Source organism: Lingula anatina, chromosome 4 (genome assembly GCF_051362555.1).
Source record: "Lingula anatina isolate TDL-2025a chromosome 4, LinAna3.0, whole genome shotgun sequence".
In the NCBI taxonomy this organism is placed as follows: Eukaryota; Metazoa; Brachiopoda; class Lingulata; order Lingulida; family Lingulidae; genus Lingula; species Lingula anatina.
In genome coordinates this window covers 5867864-5887711 of record NC_141770.1, presented here as the reverse complement: position 1 = coordinate 5887711, position 19848 = coordinate 5867864, and the positions used below count along the sequence as shown (strand labels likewise).

The 19848-nt window shown below is 36.2% G+C and overlaps 1 protein-coding gene and 1 long non-coding RNA gene across 2 annotated transcripts in view; one reads left to right on the top strand and one right to left on the bottom strand.

Annotated features, from left to right (window-relative positions):
* LOC147762137 (uncharacterized) overlaps positions 1-19848 on the top strand; it is a 169606-nt gene that overhangs the window by 78952 nt on the left and 70806 nt on the right. The gene's annotated exons all lie outside the window — the stretch shown is intronic.
* Positions 14238-17596, bottom strand: LOC147762139 (uncharacterized). Its single transcript, XR_015334052.1, has 2 exons — positions 14771-17596; positions 14238-14378 (listed from the first exon to the last, which is right to left on the bottom strand). It is a non-coding gene; the product is annotated as an uncharacterized LOC147762139 (long non-coding RNA).

Below are 19848 nucleotides of genomic sequence, written 5' to 3'. Positions count from 1 at the left end.
TAATAGTTTGCACTATGGAGCACGGATAATTGTTAAGGATGTTACAGAGAGGATTCACATGAAAACAGCAAAATATTGCAAACAGTTACACCCATTTCATTTATGATTTTAGAGAGTGCTGCCAGAACCACCCAGAACAAGACTTCCAAACACAGCAGATCCTGTGGAGCCAGTTATATGGAACAGTACAATTACACAACAAATGTGGGTTCCAGGTAACACAAAGAATCAATTTTCCCCATATACATGGAAACTATAGAGGCAGGGTATATAAAGCAAGGAGATTGTGTTGGACAATACCCTATCACTGAAGATGAATAGACACAATGGAAATGTTTAAGAGTGAATTGATATTTCAGCTCAGTTGTGATGTGTTATAATAATTTTCCCCATATGCATGGAAACTGTTACAGTACTAGAAGAGGTAGCATGTACAGCGAGATTATGGTAGACAATAAGCCATCACTGAGGAGAACAAGACTTCAGTGAAAATATTTAAATGTGAATATATATTTCAGGTCAGATATGATATTTCATAAATGATCTCTGTTATTGTGAGGTCATTAAGTTGGAATTGCAAATTTTATCACATATTTATTATATACAGACACTTTCAGTCTGTCTATATTCTGATCACTGTGTCTGTCCAGTGTCATTGCCATAGTCAGCACTTTGTGACACATCTGTTGTTTACCCTATAACTGATAAACTGTATTTTTGTTTTAATTCTAATTCTTGCAGCATCCAATCAGCATGATTGGATTATTCTATGACATATTGTTTTATTATCTTCAGCAGGGTATGATGCTACAGTAAGTAAATCACATTGAAGTCACAATGTAGATATCTTCCTGTATTTTTGTCTTTATTTCTGATTCTGATATATTTTTTTAAATTACTAAATATTGTCATTTTGTGAGTTTATGAAATTGTTGTAAGTTCATTGTTAAATGATTTGTCATTCATGACAGCAGTACTAGTCAGAAGGTTCATTGGTCTGATAGTTTGATGATGCAAATGCCCAGCTGTTCCAAAGGTTTGCTAGTCTAAAGGTTCACTTGCCTGAGGTTTCATTGGTTCCAAGGTTGTATAGTCTTAGAATAAGAATTGTGTGTGGTGTAATATAGCAGTGATAGGATCTGTAGAGGGCGTTTATGTTTTTTTCATAATTTATTCATTGTAAGGTATGCATCCACCTGGTTGGATAAAAATGACAATATAAATGTAATTTTAAATGAGGATGCTTTTAACCAATTACAATGTGTATGGCTTCTGACTTACTAAAGACAATTGTTTAACCCAAGTTAATGTTACTACTACTCAATTGCCCATAGGTGCAGCACTGTCTTCTAGTTCCCTTCTAGCTAAAGAAAAGGAGAGAAACTTAGCCAATACAATGAGGGTTTCTTCTTCTTGGGATTTCATAATGATAGTAAACTTTTCATCAGTTGTTCTGAGGTCAAAGTGGAGTTTCAAATAGGAGTTTCATGATAACTCTACTCCATGAGAGATTAACATCTTTCAGATTTGACAAGCTTTTTGTTGAGAGAAAATTGTAAAGTGTAATTCATGTAGGTATGCTTGTTTAAGTAGGTTGTTATCATCCAAGCATAATATTTAAAGCCAAAATTTTATTAATTGTACTTAAATCTTTATGTGAGCAGGAATTCTTCCATTCTCTCCTCTTACTGCATGGTTTGATGATAAAAGTTGTTTACAAATCCTGAGGTTACCAAAGCTTTAACTGCTGGCCACTCCCTGAGAACTTGGTTCTGGTCACACCCAAGTCTCTGCAGCAACTCATTAAAATGAACCATTATAATTTGGAGATAAGTATTCCCGTGTACAACCATATTTATGAAGATTTCATGATATTTATGAAGATTTCACGATTTTATGAAATTATATATCCGTTCTTTTACTTTATTTTGACACTTGCCTGATCGCATTCAGGTGAGTGGACTTGCCCAACATCAATGTCTACTTGCCCTGGGCAATCAGGCAATCCTTATTGTCGAGCCTACGACAATTAGAGACAGATTTGATGCGAGTTGCTCCAATCTTCCTATTTTGCAGCAACCTTCTGCTCTTGTAGGAGCTGTTTTCATTAGAACACCTGTCTAAGGTACGTTTAACATGGGCAAATTTGTCACTTTGCCAGGATGGGGTGTGTGTGATGAATCCTTCATCACACTCTTCATCGCTAGATGTGTACCTGATATCAATGGCGCTCTTGATTTGTGCATGCTGCACCTCAGTCTGCCACCCTTGGGCTGACAGGATCACCTCAGTCTGCCACCCTTGGGCTGACAGGATCACCTCAGTCTGCCACCCTTGGGCTGACAGGATCACCTCAGTCTGCCACCCTTGGGCTGACAGGATCACCTCAGTCTGCCACCCTTGGGCTGACAGGATCACCTCAGTCTGCCACCCTTGGGCTGACAGGATCACCTCAGTCTGCCACCCCTGGGCTGACAGGATCTGTATCCTTCTTTTGGTTTTCTGAAAAAAAAAAGAATTCAATTAAAGTATGAGTATGTTCTGAAAAACATTCCATCTAATTGGTTACCACATTCAATGATACTCTGTCTTCTCCGTGATATTCCCAAAACTTTTGATAAAAAACATACAGTTTTAGAAAAAAGATCAATCCAAAAACCATACAGATTTAGAAAAAAAAAAAGGTTATTAAAAAAAGCTTTTGATACTGCCAAGATATGTATGCTCTATACGCAGCATAGCTATTACTGTCATTGTCCTCTTCACCCTCTTGTCTATCATTGTCCTCTTCACCCTCTTGTCTGTCATTGTCCTCTTCACCCTCTTGTCTGTCATTGTCCTCTTCACCCTCTTGTCTGTCATTGTCCTCTTCACCCTCTTGTCTGTCATTGTCCTCTTCACCCTCTTGTCTATCATTGTCCTCTTCACCCTCTTGTCTGTCATTGTCCTCTTCACCCTCTTGTCTGTCATTGTCCTCTTCACCCTCTTGTCTGTCATTGTCCTCTTCACCCTCTTGTCTGTCATATTGTCCTCTTCACCCTCTTGTCTGTCATATTGTCCTCTTCACCCTCTTGTCTGTCATTGTCCTCTTCACCCTCTTGTCTGTCATTGTCCTCTTCACCCTCTTGTCTCCCCCTCTTTCAAAATGACCTGGCCTAACTTTTCAACAAAACATATGAAAAAACTGATTTTACAGGCTTATTCTTTTTGTTAAATGTCTTATATTACTCATTCATTTATTTTATTCATTACATTTTTTTAGGTGTAGCTAATTAATTTTAAATTAAAATCAGTCTGAAGACAGTGTAGCAGCAGAGCCAGAACAGAGGGTTTTTCATTGATTAGGCTTATCTCAATTTTTTGAAAGTTTCTTGCAAAACACAAGGAGAAAGATTTTCATAAATCTTAACCAGCATATCTCCTCTCCTTCGTTTTCCTGGTCACGAGAAGTAGAAGTTGTGGATCTGGACCTGTCAACAACACCATTAATAAGTGTCACCGCTTGGTTGAGGAGTCCTCCAATAGATTGAAGAAAGGTTCTATCTATTGACTCTGTTTGGTTGCGGGACATTATATATATATTCTAGTTGAATAAAAAGGTGAAACTCGAGTAATCTGAGATGTTAAAATCCAAGTAGGCCTAGTGAGGTTGCCATACAATGTGCCAAAGGGCAGTGAAGTGTCCGATAATTATGGAAATGTATGTGAAAATTTTCACCTCTGACAAGGGCTATGGCTGCCGACTTAAAAATTACCGCGTGACAGACAGATGGAAACACATGTTACTACTGCAGCGCCCTCTGGTGATAGATCGATGAATGATTAAATGACGTTACAGGATCGACGAGAATAGTAAGACGATCGACGAGAATAGTTAGACGATCGACGAAAATAGTGAGAGCATTGGTTTTAATACACCGTAGATGAGAAATGTTTGACAATTGAATTGATGAAAGTAGATGTTGAATTTATGATAGGCTCGTTTAAACTTAAAACTGAATTGATGGGAAGGCAGTGAATCGACGAAACATAACTGAATCGATGACTTGAATTTTTGCCCTTTTGGCCGCCCATACTAATAGTTTGATGATGCCTATATCCAATGGTTCAAAAGGTTCAATAGTCAGTATAGGTTCATTGGTCTGATAGTTTGATGATACCCAGATCCAATGGTTCAAAAGGTTCAATAGTCAGAAGGTTCATTGGTCTGATAGTTTGATAATGCAAATTGTACCATTGTTCCAAAGGTTTGCTAGTCAATAGGTTCACTTGCTTGAGGTTTCATGGTCCAAAGGTTCTAAAGTCCCAAAGTATGAATTGTGTATGGTGTAATATAGCAATGACGGGATCTGCTGACGGCGTTAATGTTTTTAATGACTGGTCGTTACTCCATAATGCCCATGATTTGAACAGGTGTTACTTTATCTGTAATTTCCATTGTTTTTGAACACAAATATTTGGTTTTATGGTCTCGTTGCCTGCTGCTGTAAAGATAAGGACTGATTTCAACACACATAAGCTATATTTTAAAAGGTAAAAACGGTAATTCCTTTCATTGAAGTATTTTAATTGTCTGAATTACATGACATACTTCATGACACAGTGTGCTGTCACATGTATACAGGAACTGTACTTTGAATTACATGACATACTTCATGACACAGTGTGCTGTCACATGTATACAGGAACTGTACTTTGAATTACATGACATACTTCATGACAGTGTGTTGCCACATGTATACAGGAGCTGTACTTTGAATTACATGATATACTTCATGACAGTGTGTTGCCACATGTATACAGGAGCTGTACTTTGAATTACATGACATACTTCATGACACAGTGTGCTGTCACATGTATACAGGAGCTGTACTTTGAATTACATGACATACCTCATGACACAGTGTGCTGACACATGTATACAGGAGCTGTACTTTGAATAACATGACATACTTCATGACACAGTGTGCTGACACATGTATACAGGAACTGTACTTTGAATTACATGACATACTTTATAACACACAGTGTGCTGTCACATGTATACAGGAGCTGTACTTTGAATTACATGACATACCTCATGACACAGTGTGCTGACACATGTATACAGGAGCTGTACTTTGAATTACATGACATACCTCATGACACAGTGTGCTGACACATGTATACAGGAGCTGTACTTTGAATAACATGACATACTTCATGACACAGTGTGCTGACACATGTATACAGGAACTGTACTTTGAATTACATGACATACTTTATAACACACAGTGTGCTGTCACATGTATACAGGAACTGTACTTTGAATCTTGCAAGTGCATGATGTTGAGCTAGATTTGTAATGCAAAATGAATATTATTATTTGTCCTTAGCAGTAAGAAAAGTGACTTCTATGTCATCACCATAAATACAAATTGGCCTATATAAATATTCTGTGATTTTTTTATGCATAACTAACTCATATCATGCAAGGTGGTACGTAACATCTGTGCCGTAATGATAGGCAATAATCCAGGAGAAATATGAATAACTTAAACAATTAATATCACTTTACTACTACGTGAACTTAGGCATTTTGTTGTGGAAAAGGTTTGTAGCAGACCACGAGTAAAAACGAAGAAACATTGTTGGATATGACTACTGTTTATTCATGCAGTATGAACTGTTCACAGCGGAATTCAGCTGAACAGAACAGAACTGAAACTGGTGAAAACTATAAAAGAAAAAGAAAATAATAACAATAACAATACAGTGAATAATTAAGATAAATAAACTAAATATACTAAATAACTTAATTTATGTGATCTTATCAAAAAAAAATCAATCTTTACATACGTGTAAGTTTACTAATTATTTAATTTCAAATACTTACACTAAAACAATATCCATACTTGTTTTTCTGCTGCCAACTGGCTGCCCAGAGACGGTCATGACAATCTGAGCTGTTACTGTAATCTATTAATAATGTAAAATTACATATATGTATTGTTCATGAAAATGCCAGAACCCATTTCAACATACACTTTGATAAACACAATGCCTATAGCCTACATTACTGACTATAATTATCAAAAACATGTAAACTTATGTAAATTACACAAAATACTTCTATATAAAGTGAAATATAAATTACACTATATTAAATACATAAATTTCACACAAGCTACATGTAATATCAAACCATACCTTCACTCTGCTAGTAAGTAATAAATGACCGCGCAGAGCACGTGTGACATTGCCTTTTATACAGCTGACCATATGAATAATTGAACACGTTACCTAATTGAGCAGTGTTATTAGTTTCTCATCTAACACAATTGAAATAAACATAAGAACATCGTGGAAATAAAATGAGAATAATAACTATATTATATATGCAATTTCTGCCGTGTTGGCAACAGGTTACTACTGCAAATCTGCTGCAAAAACAATGCTGAAATGATCAGCACGTTTCCGTCTACTTCACTTCTACAACCTGAACTTAGTCATTTTGTTGGGAAAAAGGTTATTACTGCAAATCTGCTGCAAAAACATTGCAAAAATGATCAGCATGTTTCTGTCTACTTCACTTCTTCTACGTGAACTTAGTCATTTTGTTGGCGGATAAGTTGCTACTTCAAATCGGTTACAAAAATGATCAGCACGTTTCCATCTATTTCACTTCTTTGATGTGGACTTAATCAGTCTTAGTCAGTCTGTTGGTGAACAGCTTTTTGTTTTCCAATGGCTCCTTATCATTTTCTCATGCTCATCATTCAATTTTGTCTTACCAACCTCTGAGACTTTCCAATAATGAACAGAATTGGCCTATGCAATTCATTTAAATACTGTTGTCCCTTTGAAGGAAACCAGTAAAAGCCTTGTAAAAATGATTGTACCAAATAACAGACGATGGCAATAATATGATATTATCAAGGTACTTATATATTCTCCATATTGACATCAAGCTGCTTTCCAACGTCAATCATGCAGAAAAGTAAAAAGAAACGCTAGAGGTTTCACACTGTGCCAACTAAGGTTAGCATTACTATTTACTGTATAAATCCCAATTAGTTTACTTATACCTGAATATGCTCACAAATGGAGTTTTTCAACAAGCGAAAGACGTGCTCAAAATACTTAATACAAAATACAAAGTGAATAAAAAACGTATGCTAGCTGTTATTGTGAAAAAATGAAAACCATTGTCAATAAGACATAACATACTATAACTGTGTTTGTCTCAATATCACATGGAATACTCAATCTATTTACTACTGTGTAGCTATTAAGTAGCCAAACTACGGGTATGCCCAAGATCAATAACTGATTTAATTCTTGTAAGATTACCATCCGCACCCTTCCTTATGAATAGCTGCTCTTACTTTATGAATACAATGCAACCGATGCCTAGCCGCAAGTTAGAAGACAATGTGTGATTACTCACAGCAGTAGGAGGCCGCTACCCCTTCCCAGCAAGAAATAAACACTGATGCACATGACCCTCACCTAATTAGGGGTGAGAGGCTGTCCTTTTTATGATTGGTATTGTTCTTCCTGAATATAGCACACTTTTTACTCATTATTGGCACGCACGTCTCTTACTTGGTTGCTCTTTCAAACGTTGCCTCAATCAGCCAAGAATGTGATCACATTTATCTGCGGACAAACTAAGCCTTTGGTGTATTGTAAGGAAACAAATGTTAGCTTTCCTATATGTTAATCTTTTGTGAACACCTTAAATTTCGATTGGCAGTGTTCATTGCCGAGAGACATCGTCACCATAGCTCCTCGTTCATTACAGATGGATACAATTTCTGAACGCTGGTTTTTGACATATAATAATTATATAGTCTAGTGTTTGTGAGCAGATTGGTTTTTTGTTATATTGTGCTGTCCTTGAGCCCCCCTGTGCTGCGTTGGGTCAAGGCGTTCTTCTTTAGAATATATCTTGCCCATTAACAGAACTCAAAAAATTACTTGGCCCCTTAGATTTCACTTTTAACTGTGACAATTCTTGAGTTGTTGGAACAGGATATTAGAGGAATTACCTATCCTGTCTGAAAATTTCAAACTTGGCCATTTAGTCATCTGCTGCACCAGGGCCTGCACAGTACCATCCTTTACTTGTTCAATTAGCTCTGGTAATTTTTGTGGAATGCACACCACTGTGACTATTTGCCATTCTACCTGCTGTGTTCCATGAAATTGTTTTCACAGGTCACCATTTAAGCTTTTGTAAAAGAAACAACTGTGTGGCCAGTGGCCCCAAATCTTTGACTTTTTGAGATAAAATGCAATAAACAATGTGCATTAAAGGTACAATATTTGTCCACTGAGCATTAATTTTGACATATATTACAGCTTGCTCTGGTTTAACATACCATCATGTCCTAGATGCAGGGCATAATGTCTTGCATTGGTACATATATTGTCACAAATAACATCCAAATGTTAGACAACCCCAGAGATGCGTCCTCCCTCCACTCTCCACTATCCGGAAGTCCCAGATCTAGACTTCTCCCCATAGTTTGTCTAGGCCTATATTAAATTTTATAAAATGGTACCTTGCTTTTTCCAAATCATTCTTCATTATGCAAGACGGAAGTAATATTCAAACAAAAATTTCTTAGATTCCAGTCACCTGCTCTCACAGGAAGATATAAAGAAATGTATTAAAAGCAATTTCTGTGAACAAAAATTTAACCAAAAAGACCTTGTTTTATTTTGTGGGATAACTCTCTGGTAAACTCTGAGAATTCTGTTTGAGTTTCTTAAATATCATCAAGAAAATTACAGGTAAAATCATACTTCTCAGCATTCCTTTCTCACAGTACCAATCGAAGTTACCTGTGATGTCTTTCTATAACTCCTAAAATTCATTATTAATAATACATAGAAAACTAATTACATTCCAGGCAAAAGGGTCTCTAAACTCAGAATTGAATTTGACAGGGTGAAACAGATTGATTTGTGATTTCCTTTGCCATTGATAATAAACTGGTTTGGACTTCAAGTACAAACTGTAAAAGTATTGTTTTGTCAATTTTGTCATTACTCCCAGAATAACCATTTTTTTCCCGTTTGCAGGTTGTTTTTCTTTACTTAAAATCTTGTTGACTTTTTAAAGCTGTTGAATCCTCTTCAGTGTTCTTTTGGAATGTTTTCTTGTGGTTCATCATTTTTAACAAAATTTTAGATGGATCACAGTTGGAGTTTATTATCAAAGTGCCCAAATATGCAAGTGCAACACAAAATTTTGTTTCAATACCTTCTTCCAATTAAGCCAAATAACATAGCTCATGCTGAGTAACATAAGTCCAACAAAAGAATAGATAAATGCAAATGCAAGTTTGTTGTACAGCACGAACTTTAGTGGAGCCCTTTTCAAGGCAAAAGCTAACAAAGAAAAGAAAGGATAGAGCTTAAAAAATGGAAAGCAAGGAAGCAACCATCATGCAATATGTAAAATTGTCAGCATCAGTTCTTGACCTTTTCTTTTTCAGCCTTGTAAGGTGTTCCATGTTGGTGTAATCTTGGTAACAAGCTCTGTGATATGCTTCAATTGGCCCATCTTGCAAATGAATGCATCGTAGCATGCATCTTTGCAAATATATATCAGCTGCTTTTTTAAATGTATCCCAGCTTACAGATGTGAAAGACGTTAACTTTCCAGAAATCCCTACTTTGTGACATAAACACTGAAGGGATGTCTTATCACATGACTGCATGGTTCACTTGAAACAATAAACTAGTTAAATGTCATAGAGTGTTAATGTCAGTGAATGTATTATGCAATATATGGTTAAAATAAAAATTATGCATTTAACTCTCAAACAGAATAATTTCATTCAAGTTTAAAACATTTTACAGTTTGTACAATAAACATTTTTTAGTAGATTATTAAAATAGGTACCTGTTACTCAGTGAATTTCAATAAAACATAAAATGTTTTTTTTAGGTGTATAGAATAAAAAATTGAGTAATAAGAAGCATCATTAACACACTTTTCCCTGAAAAATAATATAAATTAGATTCAATAAAGATAGACAATTTAATAAATTTTAAGAAAAGAAGCCAAGTGCAGTTTTGGATAGTCGTGTCTAGTACATTTTATTTGAACACTTATTTTCCACTTACTTGCCACAAGATGTCTGATTTGCTTCAGCTCTGAAAAAGCCAACTTTCCCCCTTTCCCCAACCAGTTAATTTGCAGAGGCATAGATGAGCTGTAGGTGTGATTTGATTGCAGAGAGAAGACTCTTTTCCTTTCTGAATGGAGGCCCAAAAGCAGATTTTCTGTCATCCATTATCCACTTTTCAGATATTATTGCTACATCAGCTCTATCAATAAACTCCACCAGAATGAAGGCCATTTTTCTACAAATTGTGAAATGGACATAATAACTTCTTTAAGTGCCGCCGCCCCCTGCCCCCCTCCTTGGACCTGTGTACAGAAGGAACTGCCGTAACTCATTTGCTTTCCAATATGCAATTTCAAAGAGTGATCAAGGTTTTCTTGCAAACTCTGATGGTATATTGTCTTTTAAGGCCACTAAACATCTTGATATTTCTTGCAATACCCTACTACCAAGTCTACAAGATAACGGACCCTTCATCCACAGATTTAACAGCCTTTTCACTACCCCCAGACAAACAAGGTGCATATAATCAAGAGGAAAGCATGACACCATTTCAATGTTTAGCTGAGATAAAGGGGTAGGTCCCATGTGATGGTCTTCATCTTTTTATTTTATCAAAAGAAATATCGGTACTGAATGTAGCATTGGTTTCAGGAAAAGTCATTTTTCCCATCCACTTGCCTGCTTGAATACACTTATCACACCCATGATAATCAGAGAAAGACTTGACATTTTTTCACGAAGGGACTGGCAGGTGTATCACAAATTAATGGAAGGGATAGCAATAAATAAACGTTTCCAATGACAGGGGAAACCTCCCTTGGGAAAAAGAATAGACATTGGGTCCATTCAAACACCACCCTAATCGTGAACGCACTGCATACACATCACACTCACCACTTTCATCAATGCGCACTTCAAGCGGCATAATCAAATGTGCATTGTCCATGCCTATAATCAAATCATCTTGCGATTGTGTATTAATCTGAGGAAGATTAATATCTGATAGATGAGGGAAAGCTGACACATTGATGTGTTGATTTGCTCGGACTTGTATAGTTGGGACAACTAACACATTCGATAAGTGGTACGTCTTTGCAGCGTCGCTGCAAGGAGACACGTCAATTGAAACAACAGCTGATCTAATGGACCTTGAACTGTCAAGAGTACTTAGCCGACATTGGACGTCATCTTTTGTATCAAGACAAAGAAAAAAAGCTAAGTGCTATGATATAAAAGTAGATGTTAACCCGCTATCTAAAAGCATGAGTGCATTTTTTTTTTTCATATTTTTGCTAGGCGAGTGTTGCAGATCCATGCAGCAAAATTAAGTTAATAATTGATACAAGTGTATTTAAATAATAATTGTTGTTATTACTATTGTTTGTTGTAATTAGGATATTATTATCAGTATTTGTCATTGTTTGTTTCGTTTAGAGAATAGTTTTTTTTTAGGTTCAAAAAACTACATATAAAACCTCAAAAATAATGAACCAAAATTCTATACTATTTGAAATTACACAGCATTTGGTCAGGTAAACTGAAAACAGTCCAAATGTTTAATCTCTTTTTACAATCCATGAGATATCCTCTGGACAATTAGGGACAGATTTGATGTGAGTTGCTCCAATCTTCCAACATAAGTATGCTCTATAGGCAGCATGCCACATACTGGCATTGTCCTCTTCACCCTCTTGTCTGTCATTGTCCTCTTCACCCTCTTGTCTGTCATTGTCCTCTTCACCCTCTTGTCTGTCATTGTCCCCACCTTCCTGAGTACTCTGTTCACTGCCAGACTGAAGGTATTCTGGATGATGTATGTCATTATGTAGAAATAACATGTAAGAGGTAAATTGGTTTCAATTATGTGGATTTAATACACTTAACTGTGTTCCGTTCTGCATGGTTTGGAATAAGTTTAACAATTCCCTGCAAGCAGGCATTGTAAAGAAAAATAATGCAGTCTTTTCAGATAAGTCTTTTTTAATCCAAATCTTCTCAAAACATATCAGTCTTTATAAGTAGCAAATAAGATTTTTTTCAAGGTTTACTCCATAACCACTTCCAAATTCTTAATTTTGCACTTTGAACATCAAACACAAAAAACATTAGGTGATATTTATCTTGTGTACAACTTAACCTTCCTTGGCAAAAATTCCATAGCCCAGTCCATGATGACAAGACATTCAGATGCAGTTATATTTTGGAGAAGGTCTGCATGGCTTGATCCTGATTAATTGTCCTGATTATATGTCTCTTCCAGTCATATATTTTCTCTACTGACATCTGTAATGTTTGTTCTACAAACCCATCACCATCTCCACATTTCATAAGTTGAAGGATTGTATCTTATAGGAGTGCACAGTGTGGATATTGTGTTGTGAAGGTGAAAACATTCCGCAGAGAAAACTCTGCTTTTGGATCACTGAGGAGCCATGTGGTACAGTGGTCAGGGTATGTGTCTTCACTCTTCAGGTTCAGTTTTTATTCTGTGTCTTCAGGTAATACAGGCTTGTTGATAAATCATTCTTCAAACTTTGACATTGATTAGCAGAAAAATGGACCCTTTGTTGATCTATGGTGTTTTGTCCAATCCATACTCAGCTTTCTGAGAGCCCTAAAGCCTTCTAAAAGTCTGGCTACAGATCTATGGTGTTTTGTCCAATCCATACTCAGCTTTCTGAGAGCCCTAAAGCCTTCTAAAATGTCTGGCTGGCAGATCTTCTGTGTTTTGTCCAATCCATATTCCAACAGGTGCTCAACTGCCTGAATGAAAGTTAATAACAATAACAAAATGATATATACTAAGAAAAAAAGGGAAAACCCCACACACTATTTTAATGTATAAAAACATATGTGTCTATACAAAGTTAATTTTGTAGTTCAATACATTAAATTATATATTACTGTCTGTATATATAGGCTACTGTCCATAGCCCATTACGTGTTTTAAATTTGCTTGAAGTAACAGTTTGTTGATTAAAAAAAATTCTTATTAAATATATTAATTCTGTATCAGCAACATAAAAAATTACTTGAATGCAAGGAGTGCATGGAATCAACACTATAAAGAAAATATCAGTTTATTATTGAACATATTTACTTTTTCTTATCACTTGGATAGGCCAAGCTCCTTTTTTAGTAACAAATAACTTAACATAAAAACCTGGTACTTTCCACAACCTAAAGGAAATCTTGTCAATTCTGCAACCAGTTACTAAATCTAAATTAACATACTGCCATAATTCCTGTGGTAAATGACCAATTGTAATCCACTCTCCTTCGTGTGAAATCTGGACTGCCTTGCTTCCAATAGAATAATCATTATCCAACATGAGTCTTGTTGATACAGTTTCAATAAGCTTTTTGTTCATTTGGTTATGTATGTTTTTCAATAAAGTTTGTCTATACTGAAAATGGGCAACCCCCAATACTTTAAAAGGTAGACAGTGCTCAACATTTTCATCAGCAACATCTTCATCTTCCCCCCCCCTTAGCAAAATTTTAAGCTTCCCGCACACTGTTTCTGCATATGCGCAGCACATTCACAGTAAGGGTTTCTGCGCATGCGCAGCACGCCTCATTTGCATGGTAAAATACGCACCTCCTGCATACTCCTTGCACATCTCCTGCACACCCCCAACACCAGAACCAGCACACTTCTTGCATACCTCCTGCATACTTCTGGCACACCTTCTGCGTACTTTTTGCACACCTTCTGCATACTTTTTGCACATCCCCTGCATAATTCTTGCACACCTTCTGCATACTTTTTGCACACATCCTGCGTACTTCTTGCACACCTCCTGCGTACTTCTTGCACACCTCCTGCATACTTTTTGCATACTTCCTGCGCACTTTTTGCATACCTTTTTGCACATTTCCTGCACACTAATTTAAATATTTTATAACACAATTTAAATTTTACTCGCTTGTTTTTCAATCAGTTGATATTGATTCTACAAAGACAGGTTTTGAGTTACATTTGAAGACATGTGCCAACATCTTAAAATTTTGTTAAGCACGTTAGAAAAGTCGAAATTATCCTTTGGAAACTGTACTGTCACTGAACAGAAATATTGTTAAATCTGTTTATCAACAACAAACAAGAAATTACAGTCATATATTGTGCTTTATTAATCAAATTAAAAAGTTAAACAAAATCAGCAAAATCCAAGCCATGTCCATATTTCTCGTCTTTACATCTTTCTGCCACATGTCTCTTGTTTACTCATCCTGTCCTGCTCCATCCATCTAACAAAAGAGTACACCATAAAGTCCTATAAATTCACCACACTTCACAAAGCTAAACATCCACGTGGAGGACAAAATCATTTCAAAATACACATTACTGTTTGATAAGTCCTAAAATCAAGTTCAAGTGTTTATTGTTCATATAAGAAAAGGTAGAAAGCTAGCCAGAAAAAATGTCTTGGATATTAAAAAAAAAAAAACAAAGTGCTAAAACTGCTTTGAAGAATAGTTTATATACATTCCTTACACATCTACGTGAAATCTTAGGGTTTATGGCTGCATTCACTTTTTCACTTATTTTCAACATATACTTGAAAATAATAACAAAATTTACAGAATTGTTGAATGATATAATCAACTTGCAGTTAGTGATGCTCTATTTTAAAACTTACTCTGCACAGCTCTTTCAACTAGAGAATCCTTCACAAAAGAAACTGTTGCTGATATTTCTTGTGGGCTGAAACAACTCTCTAGTACGGTAAAGTCTTGAAAATTTCGTCGCTTAAAAATTAATTAATATTTTTAATTGTGTAAATCCGACTAATTTTTCAAAATTACCTCTCCCCGACTCCTGGGTATGACGAAATTTTCAAAAATCCGGCCTTTTGGCTTTTATCCTTAGCGTCTGTTATCTTTGACCCTCCTATATTGTGGGATATTTATTACTACTTCCTAAGTCGTTTTTTGGTGGTAAATAATAATCTATTTATTACTGCATCTCGATTAAGTTTAACTTACTATACCAGAAAATATCTTCTCGGTAAGAAATATACCTTCTGATAGAGGAGAAGGATCAAGATAAGCCTAATTGCCTCCTTGCATCATAACCTGGACGCGACATATTTAAAAAAAATACGCACTTGGCAACGTTTGTTGCATGCAGGGCTTTTCCCAGGATTGAGTGTCAGGCCTTCTAAAATTACCATCTGTAACTTCCTAAAAATTTACAGGGAGTTAAAATAATTGCTCCCGCTGACGATCTTCCGCAATTTAAGTTCCTTGAATTATAATGAAAACTGCATTTTATTATTGCTTACATCGCGAACGATCTCCCGATGATGATAAGAAAATTGCCTTTTCGTCTCGCTCGGATTGCGAACGATCTCCCTCTGATGATCTTACGCGAACAAAGTCCTGGCGATATTACGCAAACGATTCTTCGCCGATACATGTATATCGTGAGCGGGGAAGGTGGGTTAAAAATAAACTTAAAAATATATATTATTTATAATATTCAACGGGGGAGGGTTAGAATTATGATCTCCCACTGACGGTCTTTTGCAAACTAAGTTCCTTGAACTAATATGAAAACTGCATTTTATTATTGCTTACATCACGAACAATCTCCCGACGATGATATGAAAATTGCCTTTACGTCAAGCTAGGATCCGCGAACAAAGTCCTGAGGATATTACGCGAACGATTCTCCGCCCAAGATATACCGTGAGCGAGGGAGGGCGGGCTGATTAAAGATAAAATGAAAATGAATTTTTTAAATCCCAAGTGTGTGTCACTGTGTGTGTGTGAGTGTGTGTATGTGTGTGTGTGTGTGGGGGGGGGGGGAGGAGATCAATAATGATTTTCCGCTGACGATCTTCCGCGAACGAAGTTCCCTAAATCCATTGAACTAATATAAAAATTGCATTTCATTCTTGCATACATCGCAAAGGATCTCGCGCTGATGATCTTACGCGAACAATTATCCGCCGAAGATATGCCGTGAGCGGGGAAGGGGGGGTTAAAGATAAAATGAAAAATATATATTATTTATAAAATTCAAAGGGGGAGGGTTAGAATACTGGTCTCCCGCTGACGATCTTTTGCAAACTAAGTTCCTTGAACTATTTTGAAAATTGCATTTCATTCTTGCTTATATCGCGAACGATCTCCCGATGATGACATGAAAATTGCCTTTTCGTCTCGCTCGGATCGCGAGCGATCTCCCTCTGACGATCTTACGCGGACGATTCTCCGCTGAAGATACTGAGTATGCCGTGAGCGGGAGCAGGGGGGTTGAAGATAAAATGAAAAATATGTTATTTACAAAATTCAAAGGGGGAGGGGGGTTAAAATAATGATCTGCTGACGATCTTCCACGAACGAAGTTCCATTGAACCTAAGATCTAATATACCATTAGATCTTAGATTGAACTAATATGAAAAGTGCATTTTATTCTCGCTTACATCGCGGACGATCTCCCAGTGAAGATATGAAGATTGCCTTTTCGTCTCTCTCGAATCGCAAACGATCTCCCGCTGATGATCTTACGTGAACAGAGTCCGTTACAAATAAGAAAATTATCTTCTCGTCTCGTTTGGATTGCGAACGATCTCTTGACGATATTACGCGCAAGATTCTCCGCTGAAGATATGAAAATTGCCATCTTGTCCCATTCGCATTGCGAACGATCTCCATGTACGAGGCAGGCAATCGTTAAATGGTCCTAGATTGAACATGGACATGAATAGAAGTGACGGGTACATGTCCCTTCGAGATAATATCTTGATTTTTTCATTGTGTCTTCCTCATTTAGGACAGCCGCCGATAACAATAACGGCGTTACAAATGACAAAGCCGCGGCCTGTGACTTCTACTGTATTTGCCGGCTTGATAACGCACCTTGAGCCAGGTAATAGTAATGAAACTATTTAGACAAAGGCCGACGTTCCCGCAATTAAGAACGGGAATTCACATGTTAACCACCTATATTGTGAGCAACCGCTCGCAGGGGCGCACTATTGTTCCTATCTCCCATTGAGAGTGTTATCGTCAATGAGATCCTGATCGTATCATTGTCTTAAATCAACTGACGCATTACCTTCATATTTGAGCTGGACAACGCGGCCATATTTGGTGACGAACTTTTCAAAAATTATTGAGTACCTCATTTTCAAGGTCGACGAAGTTTTCAAAGGGAAAAAAATTACCTCGGCGGAAAATCGTCTGTCGACGAAATTTTCAAGAACGACGAAATTTTCAAGACTTTACCGTAACTTCTTTATCACAAAGGTACTTGACTTTTTGGTACACTTTGTGAGAGTTTCGATTAGCCACCAACTAAAGATATTCACAGCAAAGTCTCCCTTCCAGTCTTGTCATGCCAGGTTCTGTATGTTGTCTACTCTTTAGGATCACCTAAAATAAACAATTATTCAACAAATATCCATTTGTTCAAGTAACACAGTAAGGACAGATTAAATTATATAGATAATATTTAATAAACCACAAACCAAAAATGAAATGAAATGTAAATGTTTTGATTTTTTTTTTAGAATCAACTGCATTTAACTGCATTCTGTATCCTTGACTTAGACAGGATACCACACATCTGATAACATCAAATAGGTGGGTACTGTAATTGGTGTAACAATAGCTACAGGAATAGTGACCTAATAATAGGTGCCAGGCTAGCTAACAAAAGAAATTCACACTTGTTGAATCTGTGGTTGGTGCAGTAGGGCATTCTTTAACATCAGTTGACTGTTAAACCCTAGGCTTAAAGTGTGATTGAGCATGATTTATAATAAAATGTATCTTTAAAAATATTAATTTGTCCTCGTTCCCCACCATTTATGTGGGACAGTATTTATGTTCACTTACTTTTACATTACATTACATTATATTAGGCAGGATTGAAATTCCACTTTTTATAACAGCCAAGGTCAAGTAAAATCTGACTATGAGCAAGATTAAAATCTGACTAGATAAGGTTGACTTTCAGTATAATAGAAGAAATATGAAGTTAGTGAATATCATCATTAAAACAGTAAAAATACATTAATATACTATGTTTTTATCTTTTTGTGAAAATCAACTAGCAAAGTCAAGATTATACTAGTAGGAGCCAATGTTAATTTACCAACCCTAGATTTCATGACTGTTTTTTATACATCCTGATAATAATCTTTTTTAATGGCGGGCATGGCATTACAAAAGTTGTGATTTAATGAATGAGTTTAAATAGTTGATTAGGCATTTTTCTATTAGATGTTGTTAAACTTATATTGCCCTTGACTTATTCTCATACTTTGAGTGAGGTAAACACCATAGTTTGTTTGAACAAAATAATTTATAACTAGCTTTGCATAATGTTATTGATTTTTTTGTTGGACATATTAAATAATTGGTATCATTATATTAAATAATCAAATGATAAGGTTTTTACTCTAAAATAGCATACTCCGATAAAATTGAAAGCTTGCTGTACACTCAACTCACACAACTTAAAATTTCTAAGTTTCCTGTACACTTGTTGCACACTCCTGATGAAATTGTAAGTTTATTGCATGCTTTCTGCACACATCTGTTGAAAAATCAAGTGTCTTGCACATTTTCTGCACACTCATGACAGAAAAATTACATTTTCTGCACACTTGTTGCATACTCTTGATCAAATTTTAAGGTTATCGCACACTCTCCGCATGCTTCTATTGAAATACCAAGTCTTTTGCATACTTTCTGCACACTATCTGCACACTCCCCAAAGCTGTCTACTGCACACTCAAGAGTGTGCTGCACATGTGCTGTACATTTGCAGCACATGCGCTGCACACTTTTCATTTTGCTAAGGGATACTCAAGTTTTCACGCAATTGCAAAGCATAATCAGTTTGTAAAGCAGGTGAACCAGGGGGTTCCTCAATCATTGCGTGTACCAGTAAATCAATTTCTTGACCTAACATCATTAGATTTGAGGTTTCGCTGGTGCTGTTGTGTCGTGAGCTGCAGTATAGGCCATAAGGAATAAGGGGATCTTAAACCAAACAGAGGGGGTATCGTTACAATATCATCTCCCTACCTTTATTTGGGGAAAATACTTGTTTCTGACATAATGTCCTTCTGAAATCTTTTGTTGGAGATGATTTGTCTCAATGCAGTCAAGGTTTGTGAACCAGGCTCCAACCATTTCTTTTTCCTCCCTGACATCAGGCCCACTTGGGCCACTTGGGCCACTTTGACAGAGTAAAAAAATTAAAAACACATTATTTATTTATTTATTTATTTATTTATTTATTTATTTATTTATTTATTTTATTTTATTTTTGCATGTATTTTGGTGACTGTCTTACCTTAAATACCAAACCACGTTTTTGTTTTAAATCAAATTTGCAGAGAGGCTTTGTTTAGTAAAAGGCTGCTTGAATTAAAAATTAGCAGGATTTGATTATTTTTACAGATACTTAATATGTACAGTTTTTATATGTATTGAAACAAGCTATTATATAACTAATGGTAAAACTGGTGAATTTGCAAACCCATAGGCCTTGACCCATATTTGTATATATATTCAGTCCTAGCTGTCACAGAAAAAAATCTATTAAACTTCTTTGTTGCAACATGTTTTGTGTTCTGTGTCTGTATATTTTGCCAGCTTTGCTGTCTAGTCTTATGTTAGTGCTCATCTTATGGTTTTGTGTTCTGTGTCTGTATATTTTGCCAGCTTTGCTGTCTAGTCTTATGTTAGAGCTCA